The sequence below is a fragment of the Pelodiscus sinensis genome, chromosome 2 (assembly GCF_049634645.1).
Source record: "Pelodiscus sinensis isolate JC-2024 chromosome 2, ASM4963464v1, whole genome shotgun sequence".
Classification (NCBI taxonomy): domain Eukaryota; kingdom Metazoa; phylum Chordata; order Testudines; family Trionychidae; genus Pelodiscus; species Pelodiscus sinensis.
This window is the reverse complement of record NC_134712.1, coordinates 126,724,612-126,746,687: the sequence shown is the minus strand read 5'-3', so window position 1 is coordinate 126,746,687 and position 22,076 is coordinate 126,724,612. Positions and strand designations below refer to the sequence as shown.

Below are 22,076 nucleotides of genomic sequence, written 5' to 3'. Positions count from 1 at the left end.
ATCTACTACTCAAATTGTGTATCTTATTTCGATCCTATTTTGAAATAGCTTATTTCTTAATTTGGCACTGTCTACAAAATAGCGGTAATTTAAAAATAACCCACTATTCCAAAATGTCCCTTAAACCTTGTGAAATGAGTTTTACAGGGATGTCAGAACAGTGAACCCGAAACAAGGGGCCTGCTGTTAAGACACAGGATAGCTATTTCAGTATACTCTGGTAACCCAAAATGGCATTGCACTGTAGAAGTTTTGATTCTTCCTCAGCATAATTTGTTCACAATGTATGATTCACAAAATGTTTCACTAGCCTGCTTATGATCACAGTCCATGCTCACGTAACTTTGTGTTTAACAGTGTGGAAAACAGTTATGATTTTATATGATGCAATTCTGTCACTTCAGTATTTGAAGAGACAAAGAATATACTAATATTTGTCATAGCTTTAGCCTGTGTGTTTTATGTCCATCTGTTGCTGTGTACTGCTTCAGGTCAGTTTTGCCTCCATGCATGAAAATGAATTCACACTGGCATATAGCATAAAAAGCTTTACCACAATTGCAGATGATGGGTTTTACTAAGTGTATTTTTCTTCCCATTGACTTTTATATTTACAATGTCTCTTCATTTTTCTTCCTGTTTAGGTTCAGAAGGACTGTCTGGTGTTCCCACTGCTTTGCTCAGAATTGCATTGAACTTTTTTCCTGACCATGTGTAAAAATGAGCTGTAGTTAATGTTAACTGGACATAATATGATTTCCCAATATTAGTTCCGCTATATTTGTTCAGAAAATCATGGGACTGATTCTGAATTATTGCATTGCCTAATTTGAGAAACTTTGTATAATTGGAAAATAAGGTAATAAAATGGCTTTGATCAATATTTTAATAGATTGCTACATGGGATAAAAGGTGGCCCATACTGATTTAATATATGACAGGCAATATTCTATTTAAATAAGTGACAACCCTTGTAATATGGGACTGTAGGCAACCTTGTTGGGGAGCAATTAGGAGGAGTAATAAGCATAAGCTATGTGGTTTTCAGGAGGTAGATTACATACAGTTCTATGTCTCCTGCCACACCAAGCCCAGGTCAATGAATTCCTTCCTTAGTGTTTGGTAGACTGTGGGACATGGAAGAGGTCTGTCTCACTGGGCTTCAGTTTGAATAAGACTGAAGTAAGTCTGACCTGGTTTGGATCTTTATTTTGGCATCAGGTCAGATAATAGGCCTTTTGAGGGAAAAGGAAGAATACACCTGAGCCCTTTCAGACTTTTAAGTTTTATTATGTTGATTGTGTATTGGACAGATTTTGTTTGCCTTTATTTCTTTTTATTATTATTCAAGTGTCCTTTTTTATCTTCATCCATGCTGTTGGATTTGTGACTACACAATTATTTTCATTACAACAGACAGACCTAGTGGGTGAGATCCCAAATCAGCTATGAGACTAGAGTTTCCCATGGAACACTGAAATGCACTTATGTCTTCTTTGGTTGTACATTATGCTTCCCGTACAACACATAAGTCCGCTAAAGAGTTCACAGATAACCTCTAGAATAATGTTATACCACATCACAGTACATGTATGTACATTTTATTTTCAGTGATATTTTCATGTCCCCTTCATTTATTTTTGAATTATCCAATCATGATGAATACTTTGAGCCCCAATGCACTACGGGATATAGTAAAAGCGACAAGGAGTCCTGTGGCACCTTATAGACTAACTGAAGTGTAGGAGCATAAGCTTTCGTGGGCAAAGACCCACTTCGTCAGATGTGTTAGCCATCTCACAACACAGATTTGATGAAGGTGAATTTAGCATAGCAACAGTTTTGATTTGCACCAAACAATTCTTCCCATTTTGATGGCAACTTACGGCTTTTTATGTGAGTTTCACACCCGAATAAACTACCCAGTTCAAGAATAAAAAACAAGTCCTGACAGATGAGATACCAGAGATTGATGCCATGAGCATTACAAAATTATTATGAATCATTTTCACACAGTCCCATAAATCCCTCACACATTTAGTGCAGATGCATAAAAAGTTATGCAAACCTTTGGTAAAGCTGGCTTGAGCTTCATGTTTGAAATGAAAGCTGAAAATATGAGAAAGCATCACAACTGTACCAGCAGTTTATATCCCTTCTGACAAAAGATGAGAACCAGTTGCAAGCACACGCTTTGCTCAGCATGATGCATCTGTTTCAGCTTTCAGTAGGAAACAAACATTACAGTCATGGCAAAACAGCAAAGAGAACCAGGGCACCCAGTGCTGCAAAAGTCAACTCCCAGCCCAGTATCACACACAGGAGATTATGCAAATTACCATATGCCAAGTAAAGCTGACTGAGCTACAGTTAGTAATGTTTCACTCAAAGTCCAGAAAGCCCATTTGATAGCTCTGGTGGTTTATAATATGTTAAATTAATTAGTGGTCACATGTGCAAAAGCAGCATGAGACTGAATAGGAACACCCACCTGGGAGATGAGAGATTCAGGATCTAGCTTCCTTGCTCTAATTACTTCTAGAAGTTATTTTTCCACAGTCAATTAACCTGGTGGCTAGGGAATTCGTCTGAGAGGGGGGAGGTTATTCAGTTCAGTTCTATTCTCTTGTTCAGGCAGGGGGAGAACTAAACTCAGGATTTCTCAGAGACAAGGTGAGTACCCTAATGACTAGGGTAATTTCCCTCTGCCCACAATTTGTTTAGACTTCACTATCAGGGTCCTGATCACATCTACCAGTTTGGGCCCCACAGTCAAGTTAAATGGAGGAATACCTGCCCTACCCACTTTGTGCATCACTCTGGGGCTTACAAGCCCAGATTCCTGTTATTGGGCTCCAGTGCATATGCTCAGAAGCAGAAACACAAGCAGCTAAGGAATTTTACTGCAAATATTTAGGTGGTAAATGAATTTAGTTACTTATGGGCTTTGGCGGCAACTGAGCAGGACTTTCAGTCCCAGTGAGATCTGATTCTGGGAGTTAGCTGCCTAAAATGTCAGTTAGGTTTTTAAGTCCTTTTGTGACTTTATGACCCAAAATCATAAAATAACACTAGGGGCAACATGGAATAAGAGGAAGGGTCCTTCCATGGATCTATAACTGGTTAAAAGATACGATGCAAAAGGTACGAAAAAATAGTTAGTTTTCACAATGTAAAGATGCAAATAGCAGGGTCCTCCAAGCATCAGTACTGGGTCACATGCTATCCAACGTTTTTTATAAATGAAAGGGGAAAACCAAAAGGTGGTGAAGTTTGCAGAATATATAAAAGTATTCATTATAGTTAAGTCCAAAGTTGACTGTGAAGAGTTATAATGGCATACCTCAAAATTGGGTAAACAGGCAATAAAATGGCAGATAAAATACAACTTTGATAAATCCAAAGTAATTCACATTGGAAAACTTAATCCCTAAACTAAATTACAAATACAAAACGAATGAGCCAAAATGAGCTATTATCACTCAAGAAATATATCTTGGAGTCATCATGGATAATTTTCTGAAAATAACTGGTCAATGTGCAGCAGCAAAAAAGCTGACAAAGATAGGAAACATTAGGAAAGAGGCAGAAATTAAGATAAAAATATCATAATGAAATACATAAATCTATGGTATGCCAATACTTTGAATACTGCATGTAATTCTGATTTTCCCATCTCAAAAAATGTATTAGAATTGGAAAAAGGACAGCTGACCTCTGCATAGGCTGACTAGCTATACCTCAAAAATGACCTGTTTTCAGTAACTCCAAAATCCAGAACACAACTCTCACAGTCATCTGCTATGACACAAGATCAAGGCTCCTTTTTCAGTGCCTGGCCTCACAAACTCTGGAAATGTAGTAGTTATGATATGTCCAAAAAGAGCGCCATTCCCAGCAAGTGGAGGGAGAAGGAGGGTATGTGCTCCGTGATGTGGCTAGCTTTTCATCCCATTCCCAAAATGAGGTAGATGAGGGAGTGAGGGGAAGTACTTGCATTCTGTGCATTCCTCTCACACCTGGCTGGTGAAGGGAGCTCACCAGACAGGTGTGAGAGGAATACACCTTTCCCCTCACTCCCTTAGCATCCAGGGAACGGGATGAAAAGCTAGCCATGTGCTGGAGCACATGGCTGCTGCCCCCCCTACACACTCAAAATGGCACACTTGGTGTCCAGAGCCACACACATACACACATGAACCCCCCCCCTACAGAGAAGCAGGGACCTGAGCACAAGGTAATCATACCATATCACAGTGAAAGTGAAGAGCAGCTTATGAAAGCTGCTATTTTCCCCACTGCCCAGATAAGTAGCTTCCCACTTCCCAATCAAACAGCCAACCTAGCTGAGCTGCTATAGAAGAGGCAGGCGGCTGCACAGAGGAAATGGATATTATAGAGAACTATGAAAAGAGAGATTTTTTTTTATGACTGAGTTACAATTCTTTCCCTGCTGTACTCCTTGGACAGTGAAATTATATGTTACCTTCCAAGTCATGGCAGATTGCTGAGGGCCAAATCCAGTAGATAGGGAACAGCATTATTTGCTCCTTATAACTGAGGACAGGGCAGGGGAATAGTACAGGCAGTCCCCGACTTATGAACGGGTTACGTTCCAAACACCTGGTTGTAACTCTATTTGATTGTAAGTCAGAAATACCCTTAAACGCACTGCCCACGCTGTTCGAAAAACTTGATGTATATGGTTCTCAACTTGAAAATACATATAATGAGGTTAATGGAAGGTTGGTCGTAAGTGCAGAGGGTTGTAAAGCAGTGTGTTCGTAAGTTGGGGAGTGGCTGTACTGAAACATAATGTAGGCAATATCCCCCAGATAGGGAGTTAATCCTTTTAGAAATTACTTTTATTTTTAGTTCAGGTAATATGCACTTTTTGAAATGTATTATAATGTTTAAACTTCTGCCATCACTTTTTATCAACTATTGTGAAGGAGTGCCCATCACGCCATTTTTTATTGGCAGCGTGTTATGAATGTTAAAGTTGTGGCTGATGTAATTCAAGCAAATTACCTTATAACAAAGAAGTATGTAAAACCGTAGTTTTAAATTTTAACATGATTTGACATAAGTCTAATACAGAAAAGGAGTGAAAACGACAGCTAAGTAAGTCTTCGAAAAAATCTTGACACTCCTCATTGTCTGCCTCCTCCTCCCTGCCCATTACCTTTCTGTTAGGTAGCAAACAATAGATGTTTGAAGTCAGAAAAGCTTTAAACTGTTTTTGTATCATCTCTACAAGATTGTACTTTACATGCTATATAATATATTCAAGTTATCTAGCCCTCCCTCCACAAGAGACCACCATGGAAACTAATTTTAAAACTAGGCCATAAGATCTGAATCACACAAATATAGAGTCTTGTCCTCAAGTTGGATACAATGTACTATCAAAAAATTATTAAAATTAAAGGACATGATATCTTTAGATTAAGAGAACATTAATGTTACATCTTAAAATTACAAAAGGAAGGATACTGGAGCTATGTATACATTGCACGTCAATTTTGAAATAAACAATACCGGAATAGTTATTCTGAAATAGCTTATTTCAAAATAGCACGTCTACACTGCAGGGAAGCCTCAAAATTAGTCTGAGGCAGGCTTCTCTAATAGAGTTTTAAAGCCCCAGAAGGCACTGGGGGAGGAATAACTTAGAATGGCCCTTCTGAGGGGCTATTTTGAAATAGCATCAGTGGAGTGTCCATAGCTATTTCAGTATAGGCATTATTCTTAATAGAATGAGATTTACAGATTTTGGAATAAGTCGCCCGTTATTTTGAAATGATTTCAAAATAACAAAATAGCTGTGTAGACGCTCGCATAGTTATTTCGGAATAATGGCCATTGTTCCAAAATAACTTTGCTATGTAGACATACCCTAACAGCTAACACAATACCTACAGAAATCCATATTTGTCTATATTAACATCCAGAAATTAGGGAACTGCAGAAATCAATACACAACCAGTGTCCCAAACAATTATCATGGGTGGGGGCAATGCCATTTCGAAGTGAGTGCCACTCTGCATCCATCTGCATGACCTCATGCACATGGTGGGAGCAGGGTGATGCACTCTTTAAAATGATGTCCTCCATGATGTGTAATCTTGCACATATTGAGCCTGTGAAGTTAACAGGATGTCATGCCAGCACACCACTCCCAGAAATACAGGAATATGCTCTCATTAAAGGTGTGTCACACTAGTCAGACGATAGTGAGTATCTTTTTCTGTTATAGGCCTTTTTCAACAAGAACACATGCAGTCAGGTTAACTGATTTTCAGATGAATCCCAACTAAGGATACTGTAACAGTGATCATCCAAATTTTTCAGAAATTACTAGTGAGTTTGGATGTCTCAATTTTTTCTTGCTCTACCTTACACAATTTTAATGAACCTGATTTTCAGAGGGTAAGTGTTCAGCACTTTCCAGAAGCTCAAATTCAGTGATGTGTTCTGATCTGCGAACCCAAATACTGAAACACCACAAATTGCTCATTGCTTTTAAACATCTTGGACATCCACTTCTCCTTTGAATTTTTATGCACATAAATATTTTATTCTGAACTAATCTATATTCCTTAAAGGGTGGATGGCAACGTGAGCCATTTGATTATAAGCTTAAACAGCTTAATTTTGTTGAAAAGAGTTTCAAAAAGTCCAACCAATGCTTGTCTGAACTTTTATATTTGGATGCCTTCCTCAGCTAGCTACGTCCTCAGCTGCTGTAATGCAGAAATTTACACTAGGAGTATGTCTAGACTACATGCCTCTGCCGACCAAGGCGTGTAAATTAGACATACCGACATAGTCAATGAAGCGGGGATTTAAATATCCCCTGCTTCATTAGAATAAAAATGGCCCCCGCATTGTACTGGCTCAGCTGTTTGTCGGCACGAAGTGGCAGTCAAGACGGGGATCGGTCTGCAAGGAAAGCCTTTGTCGACCGATCCTGTAAACTTCATTGCACTAGGCATAAGGGATTGGTCGGCAAAGGCTTTCCTTGCCGACCAATCCCCATCTTGACTGCCTCTACGTGCCGACAAACAGCTGAGCCGGCACGACACGGTGGCCATTTTTATTCTAATGAAGCGGGGGATATTTAAATCCCCACTTCATTGACTATGTCGTATGTCTAATTTATACGCCTCGGTCGGCAGAAGCATGTAGTCTTGACATACCCCAGCTGAAGATCTTACATCAGGCTTAGTCACCCAGGTATTTGAAAGTGAATATAGTACAATGTTTTTGCAACCATTGATTTTTAATTCTGAATGTCCTTGGTTTTTGGCATGCACACAATATCAATTGATTATATTCTCTGTGTATTTAATTTCCTCTTTTGGTTTATGGTCTTTCAGAGATGAAAATACATTTTATTTAGAAATAAAATAGAGATGACAGATAGCCCATATCTTCCACAATAATCATTTGACAATTTTATATATGTCTATTTTTCTTCCATAAAGTTTTATTACTATTTTTATAGCACGTACTATATACCCAATGAACCACAGCAGTCTGAATCCTCATAATAATTCATCTTGGTAATGCATATTTAAATAACTCTTAAAAGCACATAATGTATTGTAATTGAAAACCTAGGTCCTGACCTTAAAAAGAATTATATTTTTGGTGCGTAGCCCCATGAATTCCAATGGGCTCAGCAAAAATGAATCAAGGTTACTCATGTGAGTAAGGCTAAAGCTGTACAAAGGCTCCTTCGCCTATTGTACCAACTGTTGATGTCAGTTAAAATAAGCACAATCTTGCCAATTTCTCATATGCAAGCATATGTCACTGAATACAAAGTGGTAGAACTACAGGAAACACCATGTACACACTTCAACACACCCCAGAGGTGAATAGGATATTTGTAAAAGTGACGAGGAGTTCTGTGGCACCTTATAGACTAACAGATTTATTGGAGCTTCAGGGGGTAGCCAAGTTACTCTGTAACAGAAAAAATGAGAAATGATCTGTTAGTCTGTAAGGTGCCACAAGACTCCTCGTCGCTTTTGCAGATTCAGACTAACACAGCTATCTTAGAAATGCTGCAGGTGAAACACATTTACATTATTTTGTACATGAAATGCAACATAGCAAATCACTTTATTTATATGGCAACAAATCTATGAGAGCACTTGACCGACATGCAGAAAGTCAAGGATCTTGCCCCAAAGAAGTTATAATTGATAGCACCTCAACAGACTGTGGATTTCACTGGCTCATTATCGTGCAGGACCACAGTCTAAACAACATACACAGCATGATTACTAGTTTATTTTTTTAAAAGCATAGAATGGCAAGGGATAGTGTGTGTTTGAGGGGGAAAAACTCAGTTTTTAAAAGTTTAAAAAAGGATTAAGGATAGAAATCCAGAATTTATCATCCCTATGCCATTGGTTTAAAAAATTCTTCCACAGCATGTATGAAACCGAATTATGTCAGTATAGACCTTAATCAACTGGACCAATTGGCAATGACAGCAGAGAGATGAAGGGATATGGGCATTGAATGGATAATGAACTAGCCTCTCATCCCTGAGCCATTGATGTCCATTCAGGGCTGAGGCATGCTGTTAAAAGAAGTTTGCACTACCCCAATTGTCCTGTGGTGTATTTAGTAACAGGGCACTTATTATTCCAAGGCAGCCAGAGCTCCTATGGGAAGGGTCCACTGAGCCCTTAGACTCCTCCTCATAGAAGTGGATATAACACTCAGATCCTCTGCTACACAACCCCCTCTGTATTCCTTACAGAGCACAACTACACTGCAGGGAAAAAGTTGAGTTAAGATATGCAACTTCTGATATGTCAATTACATAGCTGAAGTCAAAATAGCTTAATTTGGCTTTCGGCACTGTCTACACAGCAGGAAGTGGAAAGAAGAACACACTTCCTTCAACTTCCCTTACGTCCAGTGTTCCTCTAAACAGCACAGCTTCTCAGGTGATTAATCAGCCCCACCCAGTCAGTCAGTCAGCTCAGGGATCTCAAATTCCTGGCCTGGGGCCCATCTGTGGCCCTAGCACTTCCCCAATCTGGCCAGTGAAATATTTTGAAAAAGTTGTTTAATTAGGCCTGCACAGCTGCCAGACCAGGGGTGGGCAGTAGGATGAATGTCCCGCAGTGACTTTCACCCTCACACATAGCTCCCAGCAATACCCAGGCCCCTTGCACCCACATAGTTCTGGCAGCAGAGGGTGCCACTCAGCCTGGGAAGCCAAGCTGGTTGCCTCTAATGAGATGTGAACCACGCTGTCAAGGGAGATACCCAAACAGACATGCTTCTGCAGCCAAAAGGACAAGGTCAGTGGATTTGCTTTGGATAACCTCAGGTGCGGGTAGAGCAGGGGCGGATGAGAGCTTTGTGGGGCTCGGGCAACACAATTTCACGCATGCGCCATGGCCACAGCCGACAAGTAGTAGCACGTGCGCAGGGCCTATTGAAGCGCGGGGCCCAGGGCAGCTGACCCACTCGCCCTACCCTATATCTGCCGCTGGAGTAGAGGATACCAGTGTGAGTATGTGGATGTTAGTGGTGGGGCAGGCCGGATTACAGAATGAAGTAATGGGATGAGGATGCCAGGGTAAGGACTCAGTTTCATGTCATTTGCAGGATCTGTGTCTGTCTGGGCTCTTAGATACAGGGGTTGAGACACTAGCATCTTGCATGTGTTATATTGCAACCCCTAAGTATTCAAAACTCATGAATCAGCCTCCATCCCCATCATCCCAAATAAAAGAATGGCTTCTTGAAATCAAAGAAAAATACATTTGTGAATCTTTTTTATTTGTCATCTGGTGTTTGACGTGTCTTTGGCTGAAACTTGAGGCACATTTTCTAGCTTTTATCCACAAATCATGAGATCTGAAGTCTTTCTTAGAAAAAGAAAAATAGAAAAAGAAGACTGGGATTCTCTTTTAATACCATGCACAAACAAACAAGCAAAATCTACTAAGTCACAGCAATCACAGTTGATAGTGGTGCATGAGGAATCAGGTCAAGAATTTCCCAGATGTGGCTTAGTTGTAATAACATGACTAGAGCTTTCCAAGAAAAAAAATCCCAATTATCAGGAGGCTTGTGATCAGATCAGGAGAGTTAACTGATATCTAGTCAGTTGCAGATAATGATTTAATAGCTAACACCTCCCACCACCATCCCCAGGGATTTGCCAGCAGTGATATGGAGCTATCAGCAGGAATTCACTCTAACATCTCTGACCTGCACATGCACAACTCAACTCAGGCTTAGCTATGGGTGTGTAACCCGTGCCCCAGTATTGTATATGCATACATACATATATAATCAGTCTTATATGCATATTTTGAATCCATCAGAAGTGTTTGTTACTATTTGCAATATATCTATCAGTAAAAAAAAGCTAGCATGAAGCACTGCAAATAAAAGGTAAACCAGCAGAGGGAGCACAAGTTAGCTAAGCATGAAGATGAGTTCTGTGTCAATCTCTGAGATTGCCTCTCTCACCAGCGGAAGTTTGTCCAATAAAAGGTAGTACCTCACTCACCTTGTTTCTCTAATCTATTTAATGAATTATGAAGTCATAACTGATGATATGAGTTGTAACAGTGATATCACACGAGATAACTGAAGAGTCAGAGACACCTTGGACTGTGTTCTGTATGAGTGCAAGAGAAATTGTATGCAGTATTTTACAATAGGAAAGGAAAATATAATATTAATAGGAAAAATCAAGTTTTCAAGAGAGCTTTCCAGTAAAAGTAAACTATATAAAAAAGACATAAATGTGCAATGTTTTAGCATTAAGTACAACAGTGTTGTCTAACAAGGTACACCAAGAAAAATCCATATCCATTATCTTTATTATCGAACAGGTACCCAATAAAATATCAAAATCCTAGGGGAATACTGACAATTATGTTACCAACTATATATTCAGAGAAAGCAAGGGAGTGGTCTTGTTTTTACAAACAAGAATTCCCATTAAAGGGGAAAAAAGTGCCAGTAAAACATAATCTGTCTGGTTTATCAATTAATATATAATTACTCATAAATTAGGTAAAATAGTTTTATTGAAACTTTAAAGCCTCAGGTTTGTTTAGCAAGGTTCAAATCTCCCTGTATTTGTTTCAATGTATTGCTAAGTCTGAAGTTGAACGATGCTGATGTTTTAAATGGTCAGCACTGAACTATTTTACTGCTGATGAAACTACACAAGAAAGAGGAGAGTGAACATGATGTTAAAGGATATTCAGTGAGAAGGGGTTTATTTCTGGATGGAGGTTAGGGAAGCACGACTGCTTCCTCCTCAAAAAAAAAATTGTTGCTACTTTCAACACTACATTATTCTCCTTGGGTATGTCTATACTGCAATTGCATTCTTTTGACAGAAAGTAGAAAGAACGCAGGGATTTTTCCAACAGCGGTAAACCTCTTTCTACGAGGAAGAAGCCTTTTTCCGAAAGGTGTGGATGGGGAAGAGTGTGGTTTTTTTTGTTTTTTGTTTTTTTTTTCCCTGAAAGAAGAGGCCTCCAGGAAAAAGCACAGGTGCCCTGGTGGCCACTCCGTCCATAGTAATCACAAGTTAAATGTGAGATAGAGTCCAATGAATGTGGACGCTATCTTTGAAAAAATAAGATTGCTTTTTTGGTGCGCTTTTGCTGTGTAATGCTTTCTTTTGAAAGAAGTTTTTCTGGAAGATCTCTTCCAGAAAACTTCTTCCAAAAGAATCCTGTAGTCTAGACATAGCCCTTGACTGAAGCTCAGCATGTTGTGCTACTCAGGATCATCAAGCTGCGCATACAACTGGCTTATGCTGCCACTAATTGACATTACCTTTGTCCTCGTTCACCCATCCCTTCATACATTCCACATTTGTTATCAGTGCTAGAGTAGTCTGTATGCTCTTTAAAACCACGACTGAAGTTGGTAAAAACTTTTGGAATTGTCAAATAGCTTATTTTCCCCTAAAACTGAAAATATTAGGGAGACCATCTCATATGTGGATTTATTTACTGCAGCTTTACAAAGGTGATCTAGTTTTTTTTAGGGGGGTGGAGTTAAGAAAAACCCCAAATAAAGAGAGGCAGGATTTTTTCCCCTTCTTTCCCAATATCCCTTCTGGGACAAAATGCAGGAGGGGAAGCAATGAAGGGGGGAAAAGGAAAAAGAGAAAGGAGAAGAATATAAGGGAGGGAATGAGGAGAGAAACGGGTATGTCTGCTATCAATGGTGTATATGATTGTAGCCCATGAAGGCATAAATGAGCTATCTTTAATTTAGCTAGAGTGAGTACCGATAGCAAGGCAGTTGTCACATCGAGTACAGGAAGCCCACCTGGGACCCCAACTGCATATGCCTGTTCTGAAACCCTGATAGTGCTGCAGCTTCACTGCTATTCAGACCCAAGCTAAGGAGAATACAGTTTGCTCGAGTGTGCAGCATATGTTGACAATCACACATCCGACAGCAGTGTAGGTGGAAGGAAATACAATTAAGGTGCCCACTATTTCTTGGTTTTGTTTGTTTGTTATTTAACAAACCAACCATACGTTTTTGACTGGTTCTAACAGATACCCCATCTTTTTATGTGTGTATGGAGGCCAAGATATTGGGGCCCGCATCCTCAGGGCAGCTCCTGGCAGTGCTACCACAATGCAAATGCTAAATAGACCTACAGTTAATGTTATGATCTTTAACCTGTAAAGTATTTTATGGATTGATTCTCTGATGCAAAGAGTGAACTGGAGAACTCCTACCAAAGAAGTGGTGCTGCAGTAACCACCTCTTCAATATGTCCTTTTAATCCTTTTTGTCATTTTATTGGAAATCAGTTACCAAATTAGAAAGACACAAACAGTGAAATAAAAAATAATAGCAATTAATTAAGTTTCAGGATAGATTGAGATCTGGAGATTGGGGGTAGAGAAGACAACTCAAGCAACATAAATCCACAACAGTAAAATAAAAAAGTATAAAAAATAAATCTTTATCTCCAGCCTCAAAATGTTTTCTCAAATATAATAATTTTTATATATTTGCCTGGCAGATAGTTCGATGGGACAAGATTTTTTACAACTGGCTGCCCAGAGTCCATACTTAGATGCTTTAAGTGGCCAGATTTTCAAAAAATGCAGAGCACTAACAAGCTCACAGTGAAGTCAATGGAGTTACACTAAGAATCAAGTTGGCTACAGTGTTAGCCCAAGTTCTACATGATTATTTAATGGTTATGGAGATAAGATTATCTGTGACTGTTTTCAAAGATGTATTCCTTCTATTGTCAATGTGGCCTTTGCTTTCCTTTAAAGCTCTGGCTCATTGTTCCCAGTGGAACATCATTTATGGTGGGCCCGATCATCCTTTTACTTCATGATTCAGATTTTGCAATCAGAGGTCATGATCTAGCATCCCTTGAATTCCAGGAAGTCACACTGAAGACAATGGCCCTTACAAACAAAAAAACACATTATCAAGTAGTATGAATGACATGGTGTGTAACCCAAATGATAAATAACCTCACAAATAACCTCCAAACTTGGTACTCCCATTCCCAGATAAGGGTTCCTAGAGCCAGTTTTGGCACCACAAGATTTCACTTAGGACTATGGTGATGTTAAAAAAAGCAACAGCCAAAACTCTAAAGGCACCAGAATTGTGGAAAGCTTCCTTGAAGGACCTGAGGGAAAGAGAAGGAGGAAACACAGTCCTAGATACATCTGATAAGACACAGAGATGAAGCTTTAGTGCCAGGGCTGCCCTACCAATACACAAAATACACTGTTGCAGAGGGCACCATGAAATTTCGGGCACCAAATTAAGCCAAATTGTAGGGTACTCTGGACAGCTGTGTGCTACATATGTGGCGGCGCCTGCTCCAGTGACCAGCCCCATCCTCCAGCTGGCTTCCCCAAAGGCTGCATCCAGCAGGACCATCCTGGGGGGTGCAGAGGCTGGGACAACCCCCATACTCTTTCCATGCTCCATCCCACCCTGCCTCTTCCCGCTCCCACTCTACCTCCTCCCTGCCCCTTCCACCTTGTCCCCCAACACTCCCTCTTCTGAGCAATGAAGGCCAGGGTGGCAGGGGTCAGGAGTGCTCCAGCACTTGCCAATGCAGTGGGAAGCAGAGTGATCTGGCCTATGCTCAATCCGCTCTGCTGGTTCTCAACTGCATTGCTCCACTTCCTGCCTCTGGCGATTGTGGGGGGATGCGGTGCCCCCCTTCCCCAAGTTCCCTCAACTGAGCAACATGGCTGGGAAATAGGGGAGCACAGTAGGCCAGGGATGAGTCACTCTGCTTCCTGCCAGTGAGTTAAGGGCAGGCCTGACCTCTGCTGCCTCCCTAACCTGCTCCTGTTCCTGCTCCCTGCAGCTCTGGGCCTGCTCCCTCAGTTCCTGCTCCTGCAGCCTCATGGCCTTTGAGCTCAGCCTCTCTTTCCCCTCATGGATGGGTTGGTCTGCTTGTGAGGGAGCTTGGGATGCATAGGGTACTAGAACTGGTGGGGATTGTTCCTGTTTACTTCCCCAGACAAAAGATACCTAGGATCTTGGAGGATGAGCTAAGTTGTTTGGGCAGAGGGAATGAACAGTGGGAGAGTGTAACATAGGATAAGGGGAGCTATGATCTTAGAATAGGTAGAGGTGGGTGTTATGCTCTGTTTTAAAGGTCTGAATATGACCCACTTTTAAAACCTCTGAACCTACTGCTGTGCCTTAATGACATATACCTGTACACTTAATATTCCCAACTACTTTGGAAAAACATAAGAACATAAAAATGGCCACACTGGGTCAGACCAAAGGTCCATCTAGCCCAGTATCCTGTTTGCCCACAGTGGCCAATACCAGATGCCCCAGAGGGAGTGAACACAACAGGTAATCCTCTTATTATCCTTCTCCTGTCCAGACAAACAGAGGCTAGGGACACCATTCCTACTCATCCTGACTAATAGCTATTGATAGACCTAACCTCCATGAGTATATCTAGTCCTTTTTTGAAAAGCCCAGCTATGATCACATGGGGAGGAAATAACTGCATCTTGGACTAGGAGTACATCTAAGGAGATAGAGGAGACTCATGTAACTATCTACAGTGATACCTTTAGAAACCTAAGAGGAAACTGAATGAAACTGAGGAAACTATGATGGAAGAGAAAGCAAGAATGAGACAACGTACTGACAGACTTCCTTTTAATTTGACACCAAGCTTCTCGAGTGGCTAAAAGGTTTAAAATGTAAAGGGGCTCTCGCAACTTTAAGATAATCACATTTATTTTGACCATTCAAAAAAACCCAAGATGAATGAAAACAAAATAATTTGAGTCTGTTTACAGTCTCAGGATAGTATTTGCAATAGAGGTGCACACATTCCGATTTTAAACTCATATTTAAGCACCTAAATATGTGACCTGATTTTCAAAAGAGCATCAGCTGTAAAATGGTTTCAGTGGGTGCTCCACTCTTTTGAAAATGAGGTCAACTAACTTAGGTGCCTAAATAGGGAATTCAGAGACTATCTAGGTGTTATAAGTCTTGGCCTGTAAGCATTAAAACACCACTTATCTTGTGAAGGATTTCTTGCTTACAGCATGAAATCTATTGAATAACATAATAATTGAGTACGTGTGAAGAGGAGAGACAAATCCTGCAGGAGAAGAGGTGGTTTAGGGCTCCAGAACTATAATGTGAATTCTGTTTTTGCTGAAGTTCTTGCATATTAAATCTAGTTTTCACACATATTCACAGAACAAAATAAAACAGAAAACATCAGCATAGCTTAATGGGAAAACTACCATCAGATCCAGTCTTTCCTTATAGTTTTTTTCCCCTTTTTTTCCTTGTTTTTATTAAGTATTATTTTCATAGGTAGCAACTACTAATAAATAAACTTATAAACTATTTTGCCATTCTCTTCCTAAAAGGCATATGCCATGGCTAATTGAGAGACTCTTAAAAAAAACTGACACCCTTATCCCTGAACAAAGATTACATGCTCAGTAAATTGTAATCCTTGGCTTTGCAATATTGCTTTACGAGGTTAAGAAGATGAATGTTCATTGCTTGTAATCCCCACCATGATTTACGAGGCTCTGGGTATCCTTTCCCCAGAGCATCTACAACTGTGTGGTTGTTCCGCCTGCTGCTTAAATTACAGAGACATCTGCAAAATAAATTATGGATTGTTGTCTTACAGCCGAGCTGCCTCTTCATCTCTCCTGCAGTACTTCTTTGATTATAACAAGAGGATTTTACATTTTTACTTGTTTATTTACTCTGTTTCTGCCAGACTGGGTGATATTATGATGACCTGGATTACTGCTTGTCACGCTAACTTTCAAACAATGTTACTACAGCTGTAAAAGCCTGGGAGGGAGTGGATGGGAGTTGAAATCACCCTGCCTTTCTTTTAAAGTCTTCAAAGCTCACAAATCTAGGGTTTATTTTCCTAAATTTGACTCAGAATTCTGTGGCCAAAATAAATACTTCAATGTTTTGCAACTATAATGAATACACAAGCGCTTTCTGTTGCCTTAACTCAGTGGTTTTCAAAGTATGGCTCACAAACCAGGACTAGGCCATGGAATTTCAGGCATTGAGCCTCATTGTTGAAGGACGATCAGGTGACCAGAAGGGGTGTAAAGGAAGGCTACCTGCCTGTCCTGCACTGCAGACTGTGCTGTGCCCAGAAGCAGCTGACAGCAGGCCCGGCTTCTGTATGGGGAGGGCTGCACAGGGTTCTGCGTACTGCCCCTGCCTTTGCACTAGCTCCACACTCCCATTGGCTGGGAACCTGTTGCTGACTGCTTCTAGGGAGCAGCATGGTCTGTGATGTCAGGAGAAGCAGGAAGCCTGGTTTAGCATCCCCACTGCTCTGCTGACTGGGAGCCACTCAAGGTAAGCTCCCCCTGCCCTAAGCACTGACCCACCCAAAAGCCAGAGCACCCTCCTATGCCCCAAAGCTCTCATCCTCAGCCCCACTCTGTTGGGTTGTGGGCATCAACAATTTTCTTCAACTGGGTCATGAAACCCATGAAACTTTCAAAAAAAGTTTGAAAACCACTGACAACTGATCTCAACTATTATTTCAAGACTAGAATTACACATGTACACCTTTATAGCATCAAAAATAAATGTTCTCCTACATCAATGCATAGACACTGATTATATGTTTGTGTATGTATATATGAATATATTTATGAATAAGTGAATCTATGCTATCTGGTGAAAGTTTGAAACCTAGCTCTCTAAATTTCTGAAAACTACATTTGGACACCTAAATAACCAAATTAACTGGAAAGATACTGAGCAACTACATCCTTGTGATATGACAATTGTATGTGCACAATAACTAACAACCAGACAACTTGTTTCAATGACTAAATATTAATTTATAGGTTAATGTTAGGAATAAAAACATTACAAATGTGTTATGGTGTATATACAAATGTGATACACTTCTGCTGGTAGGTTTAGGGGAACTGAAATGCACAAGCAATCAAATATCTAAGGAAAAGATTACTTCAATTTTTCTCGGAAATAAAGTGCTGGCAATCTCCATGCTGAACTGTCAGTTGCACTCTTCCCCCTCCTCCAGCATTTAGTTTTTTATATTTGTTATTCTTTGTGGATGATGAATGCTTCCTGACGATAAGCATGCACTGTCAAGACATGACACAAACAGCACTATAAATGTCTAGTGCCATAGTGTCTGCCAACATTTCCTAAGAGGTGTGATTTGTATTTCCAGTGCTCACCCACTGTCAAAAAATTAAGCAAGCAAAGTAAAGATTCATTGGAATAGGTTATTGAGGGCATTCTCATGAGGTATTTTCAAGAGCACAACATGCTCCTGGAAAACAAATGCCAAAGAAACTAAACAAGATGTTGAGGACACTAAAAATCAAAAGCTCAAATTATGCAGCTAGAAAGAAAACCATCAAGTGTGGGACTTTTGTATCACATCACCAGGTTTCTTTTGATTTGGAAAACAGAATACTGTTCCACAAGGACATACATAGCAGGGACATGTTCCAATTTTACTATATTCACTTGCTAAATGATTCTAAAAAGATAGGGCTCAACCAAAATCAGGGTTCCAGAGCATCCCAGATTTGGAGAGTTTGAGATTTTTTATCAAAATGTTATAACTTAGACTCACTTGTGAATTCAAATATTTTACATCCCAAAATACAGTATCATTGAAATGCAGCTGCCTCAGTGGTGGAATGGGATATCTGTAACACCATTACTTTTTAAAATCGTTTGCAAAATGAATTGTTCACAAGACCAAATGGCTAATCTAAATTGATTGTCATCTCCTGGGGATTGAGATACAGATGCCAACCTTATTTTGATTTAATAGTCACTGTACTATATAATTGTGTTATGACAGTAGTGCTTAAAACCAGCTATCTCCATCTGATCTGAACTTTAAATAAGTATAGAAGATTATCAATGGTTCTTGTTCCCCAGCATTAGATTCCTGACATCAATACAGGCAGAGACGCTTAGAGCTGGATTCCATAAGCAACAATTGATCTAGACAGTAGCATATTAATATTAATAAACATGAGAGAGCCTGTGACATTGTCTTCTTTTCCTTTCTGAAAGAGCTTTTACTGAGGTATGACTATGAAATGAGACATATCTCATTTGACAAAAGTAATACCCTGCAATTACGAGAAAGAAAAACATTATAAAACTGAGGCTCAAAAAGAGAAAATGATATTTCTGGCCTTCAAGAGGCACGTAGCAGGCTGAAAAAGGACTTTCATTTCCTCCAATCTGCATGTAAATTGAAACAGTCTCAAATGCATGACATACAGTACAGGTATCTATAAATATAGTACCATGAGTAGAACTGGTTTCTTGTACAAGACTCTGATTTAGACAGAATATTTTTTTAGGCCTGCACCAAACACACTATAATTTACAGATTCTTCCTCCTTAATTTTATGTGGCAAAAATGAGGGTTTTTTATATATAAAAAAAACTGAAAACAATTGCAGTTTGTACTACAAATTTAAAGGGATTGGTTTTAGAAAGGATAATTTGATTTAGCACAGATTTTCAGCAGGTGAAACCAAGCTCTATAAAATAGAAAATCTACCTGAGTTTATGATGCCACGTTAGCTGGCTTCATTCTTCAAAGTCACCACTTGATTGGTCACTAAAATCTGCCAAAACAAACATACCAAAGTAAAATATTTAATGTCAACAGTTTAGGCTCGTGATTTTAATGAATTAAGAAATGTATAAAGCATCTGATTAGAAAACTCAGTCCTATACAGGGTGAAAACAAACAAAAATACGCAGCAACATTTTTCCTTTAGATCTTGATATATGATATACTGTAAGGCTGTGTCTACACTGCACCCCTTTTCCGGAAAAGGGATGCAGATTAGACCAGTCGGAATTGCAAATCCGCGAGGGATTTAAATATCCCCCGTGGCATTTGCATTTTCATGGCTGCCGCTTTTTTCCGGCTTGGGGATAAGCCAGAGAAAAGCGCCAGTCTAGACGCGATTCTCCGGAAAATAAGCCCTTTTCCGGAGGATTTCTTATTCCTAAGAAATAAGAAATCCTTTGGAAAAGGGCTTATTTTCCGGAGAATCACGTCTAGACTGGCGCTTTTCTCCGGCTTATCCCCAAGCCGGAAAAAAGCGGCAGCCATGTAAATGCAAATGCCGCGGGGGATATTTAAATCCCTCGCGGATTTTGCTATTCCAAAGTGTCTCATTAGCATCCCTTTTCCAGAAAAGGGGTGCAGTGTAGACACAGCCTAAGTGTGAGAGGGAGTGACTCCTTGAGACCTCATGGGCGTTCAAGTGAGAAAACACACAGAAACATAGAAGTACTCGCATATCAAGCAAGCTACCTAAAAAACTGTTGGATTTCTATTGCCAAAACCCATTTCTGAAGATCATAATGCTAGGAAACCAATGGTAATTTTAAATCCCTGTTATGGCTCTATTTCCTTCATGCCAACTATCATTCATAGCATGAAAATAATCATACGGTGATTTCTCTAATAGATGGCACAATGATGACATGAGTTAATTGTATATTTAGAGTGAAATAATGTATTATATTCTGATTGTTTTGACATTAAACTGTGAAAACACCATGGTTTAGTTCAGAATCACATAGGACATGTCTACACTATGACATTATTTTGAAAAAATAACTCCTGAAATAACTATTTTGAAATAGTATGTCCACACTACGGGGACCCCTCAAAATTAATCCGAGGCAGGCTCCCTCAGGCTATTTCTGGACTGCCACTTTTCTTCGGCAAAAGGCACGCAAATTGCGCTACCTTTTTCTGATAGTTTTGTCGGAAGAGGCCCATCTACACTGGGCCAAATTTTGGAAAAACCTCTTCTTTCGGAAGAGCCCTTCTTCCTCATAGCACGAGGAAGACAGAGCTTCCGAAAGAATGTGTCTGCTCTTCTGCAAAAAATGTCTGAAGAGAAGACGCATTCCCTAGACATAGCCTTAATGTGGACACACTACCTCAACTTAGAGCCCCAGGAAGCCCTGGGAAGTAAATACTTTGAATGTCTCTGGGGAGTAGCTATTTCGAAATAGCAGCAGTGGGGTGTCTACACTCCTGCTATTTCAAAATAACTATTTCAAAATAAGTGTTAGTCTTTGTGAAAAGCAGGAGTTATTATTTCAAAAAAATCAACCCCTTATTCCGAGACAACGGGCTTGCTGTGTGGATGCTCCACTTGTTATTTCAAAATAATGCTTTAGTGCAGATATGCCCAGCTGACTTAACAAGTATACCACTGGACTGAATGTATTTTTAAAAATCTGTAATGGGAAAAGTAACACAGCAAATTCATGATTCAATACTATTACATATTTTAGAAATGTGCATCTATCACTCTGTCTGTCCCTCTGTCTGCAAGTCAGTTTGTTCAATAACTCCCGCTAAATGATAAAATCTTCAACCACCAAATTTGGTATTCAGCTTCTCCTTATCATAACTTGAAACAAGGTCAGAATTTGGTTGTGGCAGGATAATGAAATGTGTCTGTAATTTGATTGTTTCTCATAAAATGGAATGGAAGATGTCTGGCAAGAAGGTGTTATACTGCAGAATGAACACAGGTGGTTAGCAAGGAGCCAGAGATGGGGATTAGGACAGCTATAACTCCCATGGGCCAGCAGGAGGCAGGGTGCAGAAATATATATCTACTATATATTTCAGAGAGTTTGTCTGTTTGTGTATCTGTCCCCCAGCCAGGGAACATGCACCCTCCTCCCCACTGTGCTGCTGGAGCTGCAACAGCCATGGCCACATGCTTCTCACCTGGTTCCAAGCTGCTGCAGTGAGAGAAGGCTGGAGTTGGAAGAGAGGTATGTTTACTGAACCCCTCATCCCAAGCCCCACCCCAGAACAATGATTTAAATGAAGAAAAGCAAAACTTATGTGAGTTCAGGATCCAAGCAATGCTGAGTAAATATTCTAGTTTCATATATTCAGTGAAGCAATAGTAAGGGCACTGACCCAAGAAGGAATTGTAGGAAGGCAGCCAACTTGTAGGGGAATTGCAGGACTTCTAGCCTTACTTCTATGTTGCTGGTGGCAGCTGCCTTGAGACCTGGGAAGCTGCAGAGTGATGACAGTTGGCCAAGAGCCCAGCTGTGAAGGAAAAGCTTCTGCCAGCAGCAGTACAGAAGTAAGGCTGACATGGTATTGTGTTGTCATCCTTAAATCTATGCTGCTCCCTGCAGAGCTGGACCCTCAGTCAGCAGCTGCCACTTTCCACCCACCAAGCTCTGAAGGCAGCAGTATAGAAAAGTGGTATGATATGGGATCAACACACTTATTTCTGCACTGCTGGTGGCAGGTGAAGCCTTCAGACCTGGGCACCTGGCCAACAGCCATTGCTCTCTGGCTACCCAGATCTGAAGGCAGTGCAGTAGTAAGTGTGACTCTCCCCGCTTCCCTCCCCCCCCAAACTTGCAACCCTCTGCAACTTTTCAGTAAGTACCTCCAATTTGACAAATTCTGGTCTCCTTTGTGAACTCTGTATAGTATAGGGTAAAATCAT

General features: G+C 40.2%; 1 protein-coding gene across 1 annotated transcript in view; it reads right to left on the bottom strand.

The window, feature by feature from the left end:
• CDH12 (cadherin 12) overlaps positions 1-22,076 on the bottom strand; it is a 785,724-nt gene that overhangs the window by 644,805 nt on the left and 118,843 nt on the right. Inside the window, exon 2 of the mRNA XM_075921427.1 lies at positions 19,121-19,187. The gene's annotated coding sequence lies outside the window, so the exon portion shown is untranslated. The remainder of the gene's footprint in view (positions 1-19,120; positions 19,188-22,076) is intronic.